General features: G+C 38.0%; 1 protein-coding gene across 3 annotated transcripts in view; it reads right to left on the bottom strand.

The window, feature by feature from the left end:
* WASF1 (WASP family member 1) overlaps positions 1–21,612 on the bottom strand; it is a 102,857-nt gene that overhangs the window by 33,260 nt on the left and 47,985 nt on the right. The window contains exon 1 of one of the 3 annotated variants that reach the window (XM_069805093.1): positions 13–225. The exons of the other annotated variants lie outside the window; for them this stretch is intronic. The gene's annotated coding sequence lies outside the window, so the exon portion shown is untranslated. Of the gene's footprint in view, positions 1–12; positions 226–21,612 lie in introns of those variants that run through there. 3 annotated transcript variants of the gene reach the window in all.

Here is a 21,612-nt window from a genome sequence, read left to right as displayed (position 1 = left end):
ACCATACGTTACCCAAGCCACTCAGGCAGCAAAGGAAAAATTCATTCCAGGATCATAAAATCCTGTTACCATGTTGCTCCCAAGCAAGCCCTGGAAATTGTTCATAACCCCAGCCAGGCAGAAGGGAGAAGCAGCTTGTCAGTGCCTAAGAGATCCCTAGGCTGGCAGGTTACATGACACCTCCTTAGAGACTTACAGTTCTCCTGTCGCACAGGTCTCAGAGCTCTCCCTCCCCTCAGCCCCACTGCTCCCCAGCTGAAAACGCAGGGAAGGGAAGGCAATCCTCAAACATGAGTATCTCCTCTTCCCTACTGCCCCATACAAATCTTTGAGGTAATTCTTAAGAAGCAGCGCTAGTTTACACTCGAGTTAAATGGAAGTGCTTTACTCTATAGTGATCTTAAACTGAAACTCCTCTTTACAAGGACATGCGATCTGATCTCTTTGGCAGAGCCGCTATTGACAACTCTTCTCCCTCACTTCCTATGCATCCTTTGAAGCACTCTGAATCCACTCAAGAAGCCAACTCTAATCTTTACAAACCCCTCTGCTACTTCAGTTGCACAATGACTGGCACAACCTCATCGCCCACACATACGCTGCGAGTACGAGTACAGAATACAAATGTGTGTACATAATGACTGTCTAATGTTTTTTATTAATCTATCATGCTTTGATACATGATTTTTTAGGAATTAGGTAACATGCTCCAGTTGCTTTTTCAATTAATTCCTATTACTTAAAAAACTGCAGAACAATGGCACTAATGAAAGTTCATTAATATCTTTTTAGAAGAACAGCTTTAATAGGATTTGACCACACTTCTTTTCAAAAGGCAAGTCCTTTAGTGTGCTGCGCAGCCCTCTTCAGTTATTAGGGGCCTTACGGGTCACGCTTTTCTATCTCTGTCTCGTACTTCTCAAACACTGCTGGCAGCAACTGAGAAACCTGCTTGTGCCTGCACTGCAGGAGCAGCGCTGCTTCCACGGCTCCGACCACGATGGTTTCACCCGGCTGCTGGCGCCCAGAGAAGGCTCTGGGGAGCACTGCTGTAGGAAACAGCTAACGTTTTCCCTTCGATATGCTCCTAGAGAAATATTTCAGAATCGCAAGATGTGTGGAGAAATGTTACATTACTAGAAGCTTGTGAAAAATTTGAAATGTCAGTTGTCATAGTAATGATTCAGGTTTTCTAGCAAGTACAGTAAAACAAGTAGGAATGAAAGCACAACATTAAGGTGGGAAAAACTAACTAACCTGCCCAACAGTTTAACTGCTAATTAAACTATACTTCAAGTTTTACTTTCAGAAGACTAATGAAATTTCACGATCGCCTATCTTTTTTAATGAAAGTTTACTTCTGATTAGGTTACATTTCGTCCTTACTAAACCTGATGTTATTTTCTTAGCATTAATGAAAGACATTCATCTATAATTTTGATATAATATACCAATAATGCAGCACTGACTGCCCTTGCTTTCATGGAGTTAAATTTAATCCCAACAATTTCTATAGCATATCTTTATGCCTTTATATTACCATACTTGTAATTTTTCTTTACCAATGTGCAACAGCAATGCCTTTCATATGCCTCATTTATTTGATCACGTTCTAGCTGCTGGCAGAACAGACCACAGTTTGAAACACAACAATCAATTTAACACTTCCCCCACCCACCCTTAGAAACAGAAATAGAATATACAATAGTTTTTATATTTGCTTGCATCATCATGTACTAACTGCATCTACACTATACAGACTTTGGGACAGAATGAAAGTAGCTAATAAAAATCTGCAAATGTGTTAACAAATCTGGTAAAATCAAAATTCTATCAGTTAACAAAACAAGCCCATTCTCTTATCAAATTTTCTTTTAATTATACCACGAGACATCATGCTATACTAGTTGCAGAAAATCCAAAGATGAAGATCTTGTAATACACACCTCTACTATGAAAAGGCAAGTGTGCAAAGACTTCATGCAGCTTGTTTCTCTGCAGCTCTCACTGCAAGATCAAGGTCCAGGTAAAAGCTTCAGGAAAAACAGACACCAACAGTATGGTGTCCTTCAAGAAACTAGGCTACTACCACCTACTGCTAAGCCAACATAACGATTTTAAAACTCTAAAGGCAATTAACATCCCTTAGAGGGTACATCTTGGAACTGACAAGATGACAACTGACATCTTAAATTGACAATTCAACAGAAATGTGTTAAAATTACAGTTTTGCAATCCTTTCTGTTATGAACCATGTCACAGAATGAAAGATCTCCTTGGAACACTTCCCTCAAATCTCAGTCTTCTGCAACTTGCTCTCAAAAATTTTTCTAACTGCAAGTGACGAGGAAAAGATGACCTTATTGTAACTAAAAAGCAGTGTCAAAGAAAATAAATGCAAAGTATTTTACTAGAAAGTGATGTTGACATCACTGCTGTTTAAGAAGGAGTGTAAAGTGAATTGTTTACATCTTAAGATCTCCTATACTAGATTGTCTATTCAAAAAAGTTTTTACACATTTGGTCAACATAAGGAGCAATGCCTATTATAGCGTATATAAAGGAAGTTGATAATTTATTTTTTATGAAACCACAGTCACTAATCAAATATTTTATTTGTAGTCACAAATATAAAAAATACCATTCCTGAAGTAATACCAATAACAGTCTCTCAAACATTCTCTAAATAGTCTATTGCTGAACTGAAGGTAAGATTATGCAGGGATGGATTAGTATGTCAATGGCCCACTGAAATTTCTATCTCAGCAACATTATATAGGAAAGTATTTGATTTGCAAGATAATAATGAATAGATTGTAAAAAACAATCTAACTTATATAATTATAATATGTATTTAAAATGCATTTGTAATTTTTATTCTGTATTTAATACTGACTGACTTCTGTATTGGTTTAATTGTCTCTGACAATTATTACAGAACAATCTGTAACCATCTCAGTACATCTGTAATGTCAGATAAGCAGAAAACAGACAATGTAGTCACAAAAATGGGTAGGACTTGAGTTCTACTCAAATCTTTAAGGCATAGTTACAGACAGTGCTAAAAAAATTACTTTTCAGCTACTACCATCCAGCCAATCTTCTCCCAGATGTGTATCGTAAGATTGCAATCTCTCCCCATGAATGCGTGCACACCTGCACACACACAGGCACACTCATCTTTAAAGCACATGGAAAAAACATTTTAAAATTATGGGTTTGATTACAGACACAAGTCGCAACTACATCTACTTCCTTGCCAAAATTTCTAAGTTTCACCTTTATTCAGCTAAACAAATAAAAAAAGGGCAGTAATTTTTTACACTGGAAGAAAAATGTTTATTTTCAGCCCTATATTGGTTGCAACTATGATGAAATAATATAGTAAAATGAAGGCAATTTTGGCAAGTTATGGGTGGGAAGAAACTGAGTGATTAATTATTTGTATGCTGACTTTTAAGAGCTTTATCTGTGATAAATTAGCTTTTCCAAAAAATCTTAAATAGTTACTGTGACTGAGATGACTCCAGCGATGGCAGCAGAATTCTCAATATGGATAATGCTGCAAAATATGAACCCCTAGTATCAATGCAGCAAGTACAACTTCTTTAATAGAAGCAGCAGCAGTATTTCAGGGGAGAAAGCTGACGTACCAATTCATAAGGACAGGGACTACCTTCAAGTTTTAGAGAAGGCAACAGCATATTTTCACTGAGTGAAACACTGCAATCTGTGTCGAGTCAACAAGCTACATCTAACAAAATAAAGTACCATAGCATGCAGCCAGCACTTTCTACTGAGTAAGTCCAGCCCTCAGGGCTTCCATACCACTTCCAGTTCTGTTGGAGAAGATCTTTTAAAGTTTGACTCCCTCTACAACCCGCTGTATAGCTTTGGGCTTCCTCAGGGTCCTTACACACTTGTCTGGAATTCCTCCCACCTGTGTTTTGTTTGTGCTGTCACTGGCCTCTCTTGAACCAGTACACAGATGACAGAGGTAGTCACCATCATTTATACAGTCCTCTCCTCCCCTCAAGCCCTAATGAAAGATTTCACTGCAATCATGTGTACAGAGCAAAAACCTAAGGTATCCTAAATACAAGGAGAGAGTACTCAGCTCAATATTGGTTTCTTTTTCCCAATACAGGTGTAAAATACAATAGAGTTAAATAAACAGCATGCGGATTTTGCAAATCTCATCTCTTTTTTTAAGCAGAATTCCTATGAGTGAAGTGGAATTCAAACACAAACAGTTCAGAGTACAGCAGCTTACAAACTGTGGCTTTTTTAGATAGTTTCTTTCTACAAGACTAAGCTCAGCTTGATGTCACATAACTGAAGTTTTTCCCTTTGTTTTCACCCATGATTTTCTGGAATATAAACAAGTACCTACTGATTTGTCAATTTGTTAAGCATCGATTCTTTTAACCATGTTGCTTCCTTCATTCTTCCCCACTACCAACAGCTTCTATCTTACTATGCTAAGTGTCTTTTAAATGTAAGTTGTTTATATCAAATTTAACAAATCTACAGCAAAAGCAAAAAAAGTTCAGCCGCCATAACTGCAGTTATTTGATGTGTCTTGCTAATAACTGTAAATACATTTCTGTTCGACTTAATAAAGAAACTATTTAAATCAAATTGCTCTTGGGAAAAAAAATAATTAAAAAATGAGGTTCAACACTACCTACTCTGAACAGTAGGACTGCTGGGGGCAATAAGACACTAAGCCAGTTGCATTTCTGGCTCACAGACAAAATTCAATGAACAAAGTCAGACATGACACCATTTAGCATGTCTACAGCTAGAAACATTTAGACTCACAAATTGCCTTCACAGTAAGTATTTTAAGCAAAAAAGGAAATTAATAAAGATACTGAACTTTTTTGGGTATAACAACTTACTTCCAAAATATATATAACAAAAAACACAGAGTGCATGAAGAATAAAATTTCTGATTCAAAAAAATCCCTAAGTATATTAAAAAAAAAACCAAACCAAACCAAAACACTAAAGATTTCCAGATGTTAGATCAGAATTAATTGGTATTTGCTTTTTGACCCTTACAATTCTACTTCTCAGTATCTTTAAACTAAAACTTTTGTTACATATGATGATCCAATCCCTTCATGACCTGTGATATTTTTAGTTTACAAAACAGTAAACAATCAGAAACTGAATAGAATATAATTGCATTCTTCAAATCCAAATACAAATCTTAAAGATACAAAATACTAATTACCAATTCTTTTCCCTCCAATATTGAAACTACAGTATTAAACTACAGTGAAGACTTCCAAAACCAATCTTGTGAATAGTTCACAGAAAAGATGAGAATCATTGTCCCCAAACAGGCACAAGCGCTAATGACACCTTACTACAAATAAAAAAAAAAAGATTCATTAAATTCATCTTACATGTTCATGTATTAATAGATAAGTCATGTGGAAACCATTGCACTTTATTGTTAGGATACTAATCAAGGAAAAAACAAAAGTGACTCCGTGCACTTATACTTCTATTAGGCTTTCTGAAGAAGTTAATTTAAAAAATATAAAACATATGCACAATGTATTTGCATTATATACATGCACACACACATACTGCTACCTCTAAATAGAAATCTTTTAAATTATTACATGTAAGATTTGAAAAAAGAGCTGCAAAATTTCTTATCAGCATTACTAAATATTATTCAGATTACCCTGTACTTGTTAGTTTTCTCCTAGTGAGCTCCTGTCAGGTCATTTGATTAAACAATTTTGGAAGCATCCTAGGTTCTAATTTAGGTACAGCCAAGAATGCTCAAATTAATTTTTGATGACAAGTTTTCCTCCATTCCCCAAAGGCTAAAAATGTATTAATGCATAACATACTATGTGATTTGAAATTGCTTTTTGAGACCTATGTTTTATCTGGTGACATTTTTTCTCTCAGCATTAATCTAGTCTTCCTGTTAACAGTTTCTACGTATGGTGCATAACACAAAAGCCCTATGATGGATTGCAACAAAAGCTCTTTATTATAGTCTTGACAGAGACAGATAACTAATCCACTGTTAATTTAAAATCAAAACCTTAGTACCAGAACTAAGGGTACAGCTCCTGTGGGTTTAGCGTTATCTATCATAACATACTGCCTTTGAAAATTTTCTACAATTTTTCTTGAAAATGTATATTCTATACATTAACAGTTACCTGTGTTACATATTCCTTTACCAGTTCAGGGTGGGACCTATTAAACACACACATAAATTTTATAACTTAATTTTATAAAATATACTAAATGCATGTAAAATGAATGCCAAGATCCTTCTATTGCACAGAGACAACAACCTGCTTTTGAATGGACAGTACTTCGTGGCAGTAAATTATAAATATTTAAAGAAAAGGTACCTGAACTTCCCAGCTGCTAAGAAAGGTAACCTGGTAGGTAAGGTAAGGAAGGTAAGGTGTTCCACCCTGGCTACAGCACCTCAGCGGTGCGTTGCCAACTTCCAGAACTCCCCACACCGAGGGAGCCCCCGGGCTGTGGCACTGTTAATCGCAGCCAACATCGCCCACGCTGGCCCGCTTGGAAGCAGGCTGGCCCTCGCTCAAAGGCATTAGAATTCAACACACAGTGCCCTGCCTTAACAACAGCGCTGCCCTTACAAAGGAAACACAGAAGCGCTCACCCCCGGTGACCAAAGCCTGCCCTTTTTCCCCAGACACAAGTAGAGAACCCCCTGAAGGCAGAGCGATTAAGAAATAACTATTCCTTTGATACCAAGCCACAGCTGGTAAATATTAAATTATGATGTGCCAAAAATGAAAGAAATGAGCGGCTGTGCCTGGGTGACAAAGGGAAGGAAGGAGAATATGACAGTCTGGGCCTTTCACGGTGTTGACGACCTTACTGCTGAATCTGAGAAGGAAATTGGATGCTAATGAAATAATAAATAACATCGGGAATCTACAGTAGTAATGAGACCAATGTACAGAAGGCTGGGACTAAGAAACCTCATACAATGCAGGAGCTACTTAGGCAGTTCCCATATCTTAATCCACCAGTGATACACACTATACTAAGTAGTACTCACTTGCTAAACTAAATAACAGGTGTCAACAATGACTATCAGAAGCTTTTCATGCCTCACAACATTACTTGAGATTTGAAGAAGTGATGTTAGCACTGCAAGAGACAGAGATAAACCATGTATTTCAAAACGAAATTTTCACTGCACTTTATGCTATGATACCAAATGCGTAAATGCATTTTATGCTAGGATACCAAACCCATGAATGACAGATTACTCGTTTTAATTTTCACAGTTTTAAAGGAAGAATTGTACATCCCAGCTATCAAGTGGGATGTACAGATGCGTAATAATCACCTTATTATTATTAGCTGAGCTTCTTTGCAGATGAATTTTTCCCCCTTGTGAACAACATTTTGCCCTGTCTACTATTTATGCTACTTAACATGTTTGAACAGACATGCTGTGGGAAAAAGGTATTAACATTCACAGAGAAGTTGTTTACTTTTGAACATAAATGTTATTAAATATTCAACAGTCCAGAAACTCCGATGATTTACATTGTTGAAGGCTAGAAACTGATCATTTCATCCTTCACTCAGTATAATGTCAAAACTCCCCACTGAAGTGAATAAAAGATTTGCAACGTAAAGACTGGAGGACTCAGATGTGCTTGTTTCCTACCCAGTGCAGTGCTGTTTGGGACAATAATTTTTCCAGTATTTTTCCCATTCAGTTTTCATCATTTTAGGTAGGGGGCTTCCAATAATTTCTTGGGTAAACTCTTCTACAACCAACTACATCTCACACACAGGAAAACGTGTCAATTTTCCCTCTTTCCCTCTCAGTTTTGTTCCCCTTTCAGATTACACATATTAGTTCTTATTTATTGTTGTTTGTAACCTTCAGGTATTTAGAGATGTCATACCCTTTCTTTGCTAGCAATTCTACCAAGTTATATATTTCTGTTCTTATTTAGCAGGAAAAAAAATTGAAATGTCACTAATTCCAGTAATGTTTATTACTCTTACTCAAGTACTGTCTAATTTATCAGCATTATTCTAGCAATGTAGTATTCAAAATCGAAAACAGCATTCTGGATGCATTTGTGTTACATGAGCATACCTAAACAAGTCTAAACATCAGGATGGTGTTTAGCCGACAAAGTGCCCTCGTGGCCCAGAAAGCCAACTGTATCCTGGGCTGCATCCAAAGCAGCGTGACCAGCAGGTCGAGGGAGGGGATTCTGCCCCTCTGCTCCGCTCCGGTGAGACCCCACCTGCAGTACTGCCTTCAGCTCAGGGGTCCCCAACATAAAAAGGACATGGACCTGTTGGAGCGAGTCCAGAGGAGGGCCACGAAGATGATCAGAGGGATGGAGCACCTCTCCTATGAAGACAAGCTGAGAGACCTGGGGCTGTTCAGCCTGGAGAAGAGAAGGCTCTGGGGAGACCTTATTGTAGCCTTTCCGTACTTAAAGGGGGCCTATAAGGAAGATAGGGACAAACTTTTCAGCAGGGCCTGTAGCGATAGGACAAGGGGTAATGGTTTATAAACTAAAAGAGTGTATATTTAGATTGGACATAGGGAAGAAATTCTTTACTATGAGTGAGACACTGGAACAGGTTGCCCGGAGAGGCTGTGGATGCCCCATCCCTGGCAGTGTTCAAGGCCAGGTTGGATGGGGCTTTGAGCAACCTGGTCTAGTGGAAGGTGTCCCTGCCCATGGCCAGGGGTTGGAACTAGGTGATCTTTAAAGGTTCCTTCCAACCCAAATCATCCCATATTTCTATGAATACTTTCAGTTATACCATTATTTGTTACTACCACCTACTCTAGATTTGCACCTGCAGAAATTCAATTTTGCAAGTTAGGGTTGTTTTTTTTTCCTGATTAAGTTTTCATTGAAGTTTAAAAACTTGTTATATTTTAATAAATTCTTATATTTCATAATTTCTGCAAGCCATAATTTAAACACCTTAAAACATATCATAAGGAAAAACTTATTTTCCAGACAAAATTAGATCTCCTTTGTAATTTCATAAGCAGCATTTAAACACCTCATATTTATGTATGTATTTTTCCCTAAATTTAAATACTAAAATTAATTCTAGCCAGCATTTACTGTCACTGTCCATGTCTGAGTTTGAGAAATATTCTTGCCAGGAAAGGAATAAATATTGCAGAGAAAACTAATTTTTTTTGTGAACACTGGAACTAATTGAAGCTAGTCCTCCCAAGGCTTTTGTGTCATGGTTGACTGTGAGTTTTAACTAAAGCTGTTCCCATAATTGGGATATCTGTAAGGTGCCTTTCCTCTCTGGTTTCCTGTATCTATTTACATGTAAACGAACACTGTCACCTTTCCATTGCCCATAACATTTGCAAAGACATACATTTTCATAATATATGCAGGAGTTTAACAATGTTTCAAATATCTGTTCCCCTATGAAATTTGTCTCAAATCAGACAGCAGTTTAGAAATTATTGGGATGAAATAGGAATCATAGACAAAAAGACAAAGAATGACTGCATTCACCTCCTTTTCTTGACCACACGTTGGGAAACTTGATGTTTAAAATAACCTGGTTTTGTGCTATGCTTCAAACAACAACTATTTTAAGTTACTAGCATAAATAACTGGAGGCACAAACATGAAATAAGAACATTTTGAAATTCACACATTCTTGTACTTTCCGATTTGGGCTTGCAAATACAAAATCCATGGGAATGAAAACTGCAGTCACTAAACTGGAGATGCCACCTCAGTTTCAAGCAGACACAAACCAGTCACATTTGGAAGCTTTGCAAGGGAACTTACCTTCACAGGGTCAGAAGACTGTTTTCAGTTGTGCGTTCCTCTTACATCAGACTTCTTAATAAAGGGACCATAAACGTACCCCTACAAGGCTTATGGCATCATCATTACTAAATCACTATGACCAAAAAACCTGCACGTACATATTTATGAGGGAAAATAAGGTGTTCCCAGTCTGCAGGGAAAACATCCATGGCCCTCAGGACCCTTACATGTGACAATCACAGTATCTTCTGTGATATGGGAAACTCTGAGTAAACACAAATCACTGCTGGCTCCTTTGAGGGAGTCAAGGGACTACAACATGAAAAGGAAAAGAAAAGAAGATGAATCTGTTTCTTGTCTACAATACAGCAAAAAGATTAGCCCAGCCAGCCATGAGGAAGGGCAGAGCTAGTAAGGGAGTTAATAAATTTGGCTCCTTCTTTCTTAACAACTATTTAGCAAAGGGTAGATAGTGATTGAATAGTGATGGAGAAATGAGATTATCTTTAGCTGTCTCTACAGGGAGCTCTGAAAAGATAGCATGGAATTGCTAGACTTTGAATTAGTACTTATAATTACCATGTAATAAAGATACCTGTTTGCCTCAGAGGTAGATAACGTTAAGAACCAAGGAACTCAAAATAATTCTTTCTGCATTTAAGATTACGTTAACTGTGGATATTCAGAGAATTTAGGACACAGTATTGGAATAAAACTGTATAAAATTCTAATTATCAAATATAGGTGTTGTCATCAAAATGTTGCTTTCAAGCATAGAAAAAGGGAGGAAACTAGCATGGCTGGGAAGACAGCAACAGTCACTTCAGCAGTCTCTGAGGACGGCAGTAGGAAATCACTGTGCCTAGCTAAACGTCTGCATTTCCACAGAATGCAATGAAATCACAGGTGCCTATAAAGAGTAGTCCAGTCCATTTACTTTTTTTTTTTTTCTACCAAGGATGTATGGAACCAACAGGAAATCTAAAAGGCCTCCATGTACTTCAGATTAATTCTGTCTACCCTCTCTGAAGTATAGGCACCAAAGGAAGGATGGTTCTTGCCTCCTGAACAACAGCCTGCTGTTCGGAGAACTCACTGGAGTCTTGGTAAGACTGATTAAAGGATGGAAGCCAGATTAAGAGGATTGAATTCATGCCTCCCTTATTGCAGTAATCAAAAGCATTAAGCCACAGAACATTTTATGTGAAAGCACTTGAAACTGAGCAAGCAAATAAGGAAGCCAAATCTTATCCAGAAATTGGGATATTAGCTGCAAGTGGCAGAACTAAGTTTCCAGATCTTAATCCCAGAAAATAATTGTGCATTTAAAAAAATATATATTGTCATTAGATAAAACCATCTCCAGAATTATTGGTTAAAAATTGGATATGCATCCTTCCAGTTTAATGTCCTGGTTACCTGAAAGGCATTTTTCCTCTATTGCCTAGCCCATTCTCCCCTAGAAAATGGAAGACATAGGTTCAAATCACCTAGCTTGAGTGCTGCACCCATATTTCTCAGTGCTCTAAGTGCATAACCAACCGAATGCTCTATCTGTCAGGGACAGTAATGACCATTCTCACATGAGATGAAATCAGTCATAGATCTAATCCCCAGTTTTCCTTTTCCAGCTTCTCCTGGGAATGACAGAGAATTTAGGAAGCTGTCCAGATAGCTACACAAATTAAGCACCTCTAAGCATGTGTGGGTGACTCAACTTAAATGTCTCAGCTAGGCAGGGAGGAGCCTAATGTATTCATACACATAGTGTTAAGCAGTCTTGGAAAATAAATAGATTTTACTATCTGAGATGCATATATTTTTGAGTGGCTAAATTGCAATCTGGGTAGGATATGTCATCCTTAAACCACAAATCTAATCCTATGCAATGCAGAAGACAACGCTGTATAATTCTATTCATGAACTAAACTAATCAAGCTCCATCTTAAATCTAGTTAAATCCTTGCCCCTGATATTAAATTTAAGCACAATTCACTCCTTAGATGACAGGAGACAATATGCCAATTCCACTCTAGATTTTTTTTTTCCCATTCTAAAAGTGTTCTTCATTGCCCATTTGCCTTAGAAAAATCTCTCTCCAACTGTACTTCTGTCCTTTACTATCTTCCCAGTTTTACATAACTAAAACATATTATAATTAAATTTAAGATAATTAAACCCAGGCAACAACATGCCTTTCTAATGGAAGGACAAGTTGCATAGTCAAGGAAGTTCAGAATACCTTGATTATCACATGGACTTTGGTTCAAGTCAAGAGCTGTTCTTCAGAGGCTGATTCAGATTATTTTATTAACTTATAGATGAGAAGACTGTCCAGGAGACTGTAGCTAGTATATTGATGAAACACCAGTCAAGAATCCACATATTCCAAAGACATGCCTGACAATGAGTGGTTGTGGAATTTAGCATGGGATTCAGCATAGGGGCAGGCTGTTAGGTGGCCCAGAATACCTAAGGAGCTCATCAGTGTGTGGGAAGAGGGTGTAGGGAAACACTAGGAAAAATCCATTGTACAGATCACAGCTTGAAGAAGGTAAGCATAGGTGGAAGACAAGCCCAGAATGGGTCTGCTATTCCCCAGGGATTTGCATAGGAGTTAGCAGAGACTTTTTATCAATATTGCAAAGTGATTTGCAGGGAGCCTTTAACTAATAAAGAGAAAAGAGCTATTCTTTTTACACCACTAAAGGGATACTTTATGCCTAAGAACCTATCAGCCCCAACAGCACACAATGATAATGGTCAGATCACTACAGACTGCAAGGCGTTTTCTGCCAGACAAAGGATATAGAAGTAAGTGTCCTGAAAACCAAGAGATGTGGGCCAATATCTCTATTGAAAAGACAGTATCATTGTGTCTTGCACATTATCTTGAACCAGTAAATACAGGCATCCAGAGTTCCCTGATTCAAGATCTCTTTCTCTTTGGCATGAGAAAATAATTGCAGTAAATTCTTTTCTTGAGATGGGAAGGATTAATTCCATCTCTCTCTGGTTAGAAGAGTAGCTTCTTGTTATTTCAGTCGTTTGTTTAAAAAAAAAAAAAAGAAAAAGAAAAGGTAACTGAAAAAAGATGGATATTTTAAGGCCAAGGGCCGCTAGGGAATCAGACTAGATGTAGGTGTTACTGAACAGAATGATGTTGAATACTTCCTTTCAAGGTGAAACTGCTTCAGGACTGATCCCAAAGAGGTGTCAGAATTAGAGCTAAAGGGAAGCATCTCCTAAGCAAAGATACAAGGAGATGTCTGAGGTACAATGAACACCGAGCACAAAACTTGTCTGCAGCAGTGGAATTGCCGTCTCCTCCACTGAGGGTTACAAAGTCTTAACATGCCTTTGAAACTCAGGAGGTTGAAGAAAACATTCAGAAAAATTAATCTTAGAACCAGAAGAAAGACTCCAAAAAGGATACCAAGGTAGCTACTGAATTCTTAAAAGGAAAGTTAAACCAGCACCCAAATAAATACCCTCCATCCACAAAAAAGAGACATGTTTTGGCAGCACATCTATAGATGAACAGCCATGTCAGCAGAGTCAAGTGATGTTTACTGGGGGAAGTAACTCCAGAATTATGTCTCTAAAAAGTAGACCTTGTGTTAAAGGAAAATTTATTATGCAGCAGAGAAACTTCATGCTCTGTGTTCATTACGCTTTTGGTGACAGAAAAAGAAGGTCAAAGACAAGAAGCAGACAAAAAACAGCAATTGGGAAGGAATCCCCTGACCTCCCAATTCAAGTATTGCTAAAAAGTGATTGACTTTGAGTTATATGTGAAGCCAAAGAATTTTAGGAAGGATTAGTCTTTGCTTACAGCAGTTCTCATATCCCTGAGATAAGGCAGAGTCCATTACCCATGTGAGAACAGAAGAACAGTTTCCATTTGAGCTCACTCGCTCTGTGGAATTATTCTTTCAGTGCTGTAGTCTTACACCGTAAGATTTCCTTCACACTGTGACAACTGCTTAGGCCAAAGCTTTCAAGAGGGTTGAAAACAAACATCATTTCAGGAGCAGACTAACGATTCGGGTAGCTACACAAGTTCTTCTAGTGTCCTTGCCTTAGTACCACCAGGGAATGAAACATACTCTATGTCTCTGATTTACAGATGTCTGAGACAACCAACCTGCAGCATTCTTCAGAGTATGTCACTGGAGGCTTTGAAGACTCAGCAGAAAAGCAACTCTCTCAACTCTGGGTAACTACTGAACTGGAAAAAGTATGAGCAACCAAGAAAGTGGCTCTAGGTATGGCAAGTATATTATGACACCAAGGTCTGTAAAGCACTGAGATGTAATACTAAGAGCAAGTAACAGGGCTACCAAAAGCATCACCTATATCCATTGAGCAAGAGTATCCCAAAGTTTTCCCTTCTTTGGCTTGTACCTGAGTGTCAATCAAAAATTTTGGAAGTGAGGAAATTCCCTGCCACGCTTCTCTGGCTCTTTGCAAGCTAATAAGTCTTAGAGCAGTTTTTAATGGAATGAGGAAAGCAAAGCCATTGATCATACTTAGTAGAAAAATAGCTGAAGTATGAATAGAAACAGCTTGGTTGAGAACTTGTCTCTGAAATACACAGTGGTCTCACAATCAGAAGCAGTCTTATTTGTTCTTGATGAAAAGTTTGGCTGAAATGAGAAAACTTTGAACAGTTAGGTCTAGGATCTAAGCCCAAAACAATGGATTTTCTCAGAAGATTACATCTAGAGCTTCTCCTTGAATTCTGCTCTTGCATCTGGCTCAAAGCATCTGCAAATGCATTTGCCAGAGACATGGTACAGACATGGAAACGTCTGTTCCAATAATGAAATGTAGCAGTCACTCAATGTACAAACTTTAAAGCTCACAGACTTAGCTGAAGATTACTTCACAACAGTAAGAATTGAACTTCTTAATGGGAAAGGGTGAACCCTGAAGAAAACCGTACCATTAGTAGAAGATCCAGAACCAAATAGACTGGGAGGGGGGGGAACCAACCAACAAACAATAAAAATTATACCACAAAAGAGAATGCACTAAACAAAAGCTAAAAAAAATTAGCCAGAACTGCCAAATGCTAGAGTTTACTGCCTACAAATTATTCTGGCACTGTAGTTAAGCATTTGAAGCTCTGACCTGGCCAGACAGTTGAGAGGAGTGAAGAGTCTTTGCATCGTGTGTGTGAGGGCTGACGGTACCCTCAAGAGTGCTACTGAAGATAAACACATCTTCAGTTTTGAGAACTTTGGCATATCCACAGCTTATTTTTGAAAGGGAAAGGTAAATGCCTATGCAAATACTATTTCACATATTGTATCAGAGGTAGAATTCCAGTGATCAATGCCAGAAGACTAATAAAAACAAACCAAGGAGTTTTCTTCCTCTTTAAAATAGAGCTCCTATCTATAGTGTCTCTTAGAGACATTGGTGGATGAGAGTATAAAGGCACCACTGTGACTAGCATCTCCAGGAAAGTTTCACAAACATTCACACAAATTGGAAACATTCATTGAGGTGCTGGAGCATGTCCAAACAAGAGCAACGAAGCCGGTGTGGGGCCTAGAGGACAAGTCTTATGAGGAGCGGCTGAGGGAACTGGGGTTGTTTAGTCTGGAGAAAAGGAGGTTAAGGGGAGACCTTATTGCTCTCTACAACTGCCTGACAGGAGGTTGTAGCGAGGTGGGGGTTGGTCTCTTCTCCCAGGTAACAAGGGATAGGACAAGAGGAAATGGCCTCAAGCTGCACCAGGGGAGGTTTAGACTGGATATTAGGAAAAATTTCTTCACCAAAAGGGTTGTCAAACACTGGAACAGGCTGCCCAGGGAAGTGGTTGAGTCACCATCCCTGGAGGTATTTAAAAGACAGGTAGATGTGGCGCTTAGGGACATGGTTTAGTGGTGGACTTGACAGCATTAGGTTTACAGTTGGACTTGATGATCTTAAAGGTCTTCTCCAACTTAAATGATTCTATGATTCATACAAAGCTTAGTGGGAATATTCATACAGCAAATTCAGATAGTTGTCTGTCTTTTGTCAGTAAAAACTAATACAATGAAATTAATTGAAAGAATATTCTTGTTGTAAATTCTTGATTTCAATGAGATAGCACCGAATAATTTTACATCACTAAAATTCTTAGCAATGAATTTGAAATAATCTAGAAATAAGCTAAATTTCCCTTTTTCCTAATAAATGTAAGAAAAAACAGCTGTAAATAAAATTCTTGCCTTACCCTATACACCACAATGACAGATACAATGAAGAATGCTTGGCTTCTCTGCAAGATCTTAAATCAAAACATTTATCAAAAGGCTAGAAAATAACCAAGAAGGAAAGTAAAAAGCTTGCTCAAAAAACATACTACCTTTAGTGCAATCCAAAAGAAACTAATGCTGCTGACAGCAACAAGTAAAAGCTAAAGCAGCCACCAAATGCCATTTGTATTTCTTCCAGATCAATACTACAAAAGAAAATAGACATGGCTATGCACGTAATAGAGTAGATAACAAGTTCCTACTAATAGTCTGGAGATACTTTGCAACAGTAAGCAGGAGAGAATACCACACTGGTGACAAAACTGATACTGCTGTTTAGTCACTGAATAAACACTTATTTTTACATATAAATACAATGAAAGGTCCCAAAGATGAGATCTAAAATCACAGATTTAAAAAAGAAAACTTAACTTGGTTTGACATAATATGATTTCTGCAGATTTCTCAAAAACCATACCAACTTTATCTATGTTTTTATAATCCATAACCTCAATTTAGTAGTGTTCCCAAAGGGCTAGACTCTCATGTGGGGAAAAATACTACCAGAATTCACACCTGAACTGATGACTAGAAAGACTAACAAAATTACCTACTCTGACTCACTGCAGCACACAGGTTGTAGAAATGCTCCTAAATTTTTTGCACCAACACCAGAACTTCTGCTTTGAACTACATGCATGCAAGAAGTGGAACAAACAACAGAACACCTCAGATTACCGAATACAGGCATATGCTAATTTTCCAGGAAAAAAAGCCATATGCAAACAGTTATAAATAAACCTCTTGTGGTTATGTCATGTCTACATTTTATTTTCCAATTTAAGTTCCTGGCTATAACTGAAGACTAGTACCAGCTTAGATAATTAATATTTAACTCACATGGCAACTCCTACATGCTTGGAGTTATTCTATTAGTACTGAGATGGTCCTTGCCGCGTACATGTTTAGATGAACTAAGTTTTAACTCATATGGCAACTCCTACATGCTTGGAGTTAGTCTATCAGTGTTGAGATGATCCATTCCAATGTACATGAGTCAGGGGGAGGGAGGGGCAGAATAACCTGAGAATGAAAGCAACAAGAAAGGAAATGTTTCAGAATTTATACCCTAATCATACGCTGAACCCACTTTCCTCCAGAGAACTAACCAGAAATAAACTAACTAAAAGGAAAACAATAGGAACAAGAAAACCCTTCTCTTTTGCTATTAAGCTACATCACAAGTCCAAAGCATCTTCTTCCAATACCCAGTTTATATCAGGCACCACAAGGAGAATATTTTGCTAGTGTAAGAGGAAAGGGAGAAAAAAATAACAAAAAGCAACCTTGTACCAGACTTTACAGTAATACTATTAAATTATCATTGTGCAAATATTTAGACAACCTTATACATAAATAAAAAGGCTGAAAGTGATCATCCAGCACTTGTAGTCATACAGTCATTCATAATGAAGGCTATAAGTTTACTGAGCCATAATTATTCCTCATATAGAAATTATTCCCTACTATTGCTGTAACTCAAAAATATTACTACTTCTTGAAGAAAGAGAAGCATCTTGTCACATCATTAGAGAAAATAACCAAATGATTACACAACACTTGGAGCAAAACTGTTAACTTTAAGACCAAAGATAAGAAGAGGAGGTTCTTGTTCTTTGTAGACCCAGTCAACGTAACAGCACAGTAACAATTAAATTGAAACAAAAAAGCTTTAGGAACAGGCTTTTCTCACTACAAGAGCAGATAATTTTACTTTGAAGGTACTTTGCTGAGAATGTTTCATTTAGATCTAAGTTTTCAATCACTGCCATATTTTTTTAGTGATTTCTAATAGCTGATACTGAATGAGCAGGATGTGGAGAAAGTAACTTTCTACAGTTCTCAGAAGTTTGCATGAGACTGATATATTTTATGTCTTCAAGAAGCCCTAGTTTCCTACCTGCCACTTCCAACTTGCTTACAGGTCACCTGTTCCTTCTAAACATAACTGTAGATGAGAACACCAATTTTAAAAATCCCCTTTCAGCTTCTGGTCAGGATTGCTGAAATAGCACTGAAAATATGATATTGGGCACCCCTGCACACGAGGCAGGTACAAAGAGCATGAAGCCTGCTGAAATGGCTCCACAGGTGAGTTCCTTGGCAAGAAAGCACTCTCACCCAGAGACTCCATCTCCACTTCAGGAAGCCCTGACATCTCCTACAAGATAAAGACACTCCACTGCAGAAAGCATGAGGAGCTCTACCAGGGCTTTCCAAAGGTGACTCCCCTAGGGACAGCTGGCAGAATTTCCTGCTGCTTTGAGTCACTTTGGACAGACCTCAACACAACAGTTGGACTCTTTAACCAGCCATGCTCAGCAGAGCATCCTTCATGTCTCTGTTGGCTTTCCTAACTCCTCCGGGCTTTCCAAGGGGGAGGGAGGCAGCAAAGGCACCTTCAGCCAAAGCACTCCTCTCTTCAGCCTGCCACCCTGCAGAGGTGACTTGGGAATATCTGTCTCTGTGTTAAACCCATCCAGGTGCTCAGGAGACTGAAGACTGCAGGAATCCACAATAAGCAAATCCCAAGAGTGCTCCTGTGGGAGTTTTAAAAGACTCTAAGAATCACAAAGCTGAGTACAAGAGCAGGGAAAGTTTCAGGTCATCTACAGTCCATTCTTCCATTCTAAGGAAGGATCAATTATATGCAAGTTATTGCTAGCAAATGATAGGTTAACCTGTCCTTAAAAACATCCACAGATGTCTCAGAAAGCCTGGCAAACTCCCAAAGAAAGTTGCTGCAATGTTTCACAAAAACCACAGGTCACCTGCATACTTGAGAACAAGTATCTTTCATCATACCTGGGAATAAATCTTATTTCTCCCGAATAAAAATACTGGGCAAACACAGGAGAAAAGAAGGACGTGCGGCGGGAGAGTTCTCACAGCAAAAATAGCTTGTTAGGGAAACAATGGAACCCCTGGAAAACTGTACCTTGGTTTTCTGCCTGTCTCAAAGCTTCAACCACGCAAGCTCTGGCAAATTTAGCTTAAGCTATCAGTGGTATCTGCTGATGTACTGAACTGAGAACAGGTAAAAAGTAGACAAATCTCCTGCCCTTGCAAAGGGGCATCAGATAGGTGGGACAGACAGCAGGGAGCAGCATCTTAAACCTCTGTGACAAACTCTAACAGAATTCATTTGTGAAGAATCTCAGTCATCTATGTCAGCAGCATAAATGCCAGCCATTCTAGGACTTGTACTGACTCCACATAACTGCCAAAAATGTAGCAAATCTAGAGTCCTTTATCCCTTTCGTACATAAGGAAGATGGTTTATATAAAAATATTATGTCTTTATTCAGCAGCTTAAAAAAAAATTTAAAAAATCAAATCTCAGATACACTTAAGTCCAAGCCAAATATGACAGAATTTGAATAGTTCTGCTGTTAACCCAAACCAAACTCATTTCTCAGATCACTGGATGGCTCATGGAATGGATAAACAGTCCCTGCATCTTCTACCACTCAGCTGAAATCCAGGATACACTGGGAGTCGCTGGCAATAACTACTATGTAATTCTTCTCAGTCACCTGTGCAGAAACAATTAATCAAGTAAATAGATGATAAAACTCCATCGCTCCAATAAGTTTATCCACAATGGCCCGTATCAGAGCAGCTACACAGGGGTGAAAAAGCCCAGTGAAACAACGGAATTATGTTTTTAGTCACAGACTAGGGACATCATTCAGAAACTCAGCTATGCTGAGTCTTTTCTATGTTGGTGCAACAGCCTTAGGGCAGCGAGGATGACTACTTAGGAAGAACATGTTTGCCTTCGCCAACTACTATACCTCTTAAAACACCTCTTATATGGAAATACCAACCTTAGTCTGGAAAAGAAAACCTGCCTGAAAAGAAAGGCAGCCAGAAGAATAAACTGAGCCTGCCTCTTTATGGTGACGATTTCTGAACTTTTAACACAAGCTCTGTTTCTGAGACCGCTTCCTACATTCAAGGTTCCAGTGTTAGTATCAGTTTCTAGTTGTGCACTACCCTCAGTTACCTGCATTCAAAGTACAATCAGATGCTCTCTGATTTATCACTTTAAATGTGAATGCTTTTAAAACAGCACTGTAAAGAACTGCATATAATCATCATACTCCATACCAAGATGCATTTTATTCACCTCTGTAAACTGAAACAGGGAGAGAAAGAGACTATTGTCAAGCATAATTATGCACTGCGCAAGTATCCTGGGAAGTTGGAATGTGCTTGTTTCTGACTGAAAACACTAACACTGTCTGGCACGGCTGTCCCAGCAGCAAGGTCCCTGGATCTTCTCCTGACATTGTAATGAACAACCTTATCACTCAGCCGCTCTCCTGTCATTACTGCAACAGCATCTTAAACTGTGGGATTCGGATGAGTCTCTAATAAACCTTGAAATGCACACAGAGGACAAATATTTCTAATAATTTCCAAATAAGGAACCTCATGAGGGAGGGCAGAAAGTAAGAAGTATATTAGACTGCTAATCCACCTCTAGATTCTCCCGCCTAGAAAAGGCCCTGATAGTTCTTGTAATTGTAATAGGGCCAATTCAAAGTAATAAGCAATGGTGGTAAAAATATTCAAAGTATTTTTCAGGGATTAATTAAAATAATTCAAAGCAGAAAAATCAGTACATCAACAAAAAAATTAAATTTTTCATCTACTGTATTATTTCAAAAATAAACATATGCACTACCTGGGAGGCAAATTTCAATAGTTACAAATATTGTACACACTCAAAAATGTAATTCTTAACTTCAACTGGTAATGTTACTGGATTCTTCACTTACATTTTCCTGTTTAAAAGAGCAAAGAATGGGCAAATTTCACAGTAAAACTAAAAGCAAGTGTTAAAGCTGTATAAATGTTCTGAGAAATTCAAGCTAAAGCTGTTACCAGAAAGTATATAAAGTGAACACTATATTCAGTATTTAATACATTTTAAATTACCATCTCTGGCTGGGTGCATACTACATTTGCCACATTTCTGTGTTAAAGAAAGCATTTCACTTTTTCAGTATTAAAATAGACTCTTTTAAGATGCTATATAAATTAAGCATGAAGTAACTGCTTGTTCCTATGCGCTACAGGAGATTTCCTCATGCATTAATGGAACTTATATATAAAATAAGACAATTAGAAAATCTTGAAACAGTTTGTTACATATTTTAGCAGCTTGTTTTCTGCATTTGTAATACTATTTTTAATTCCTTCTGACAATACAGAAATATAAAGAAAATGGAAAGACTTCATTGTACAGCTCTGAAGGGATGCTAAATTTCAAAGAATTTGGAGGGTGGAGTGAAGAACACAGATAGTGTGAATAACATAAGTAAGTACTATTTAAACTGTGAGCTTCCTGGAGCTTGTTCACTGAAATGAGGATGGTTAATCTTAAGTATCCAGTAAATTCCATGGATCAGCTGAAAAGTCTTCTGACGCACAGATTAAAGAACTTTCACCAGGCATCCCTAGTTCAT

The sequence above is a fragment of the Haliaeetus albicilla genome, chromosome 17, assembly GCF_947461875.1.
Source record: "Haliaeetus albicilla chromosome 17, bHalAlb1.1, whole genome shotgun sequence".
In the NCBI taxonomy this organism is placed as follows: Eukaryota; Metazoa; Chordata; class Aves; order Accipitriformes; family Accipitridae; genus Haliaeetus; species Haliaeetus albicilla.
This window is presented reverse-complemented; position numbering and strand designations above follow the sequence as displayed.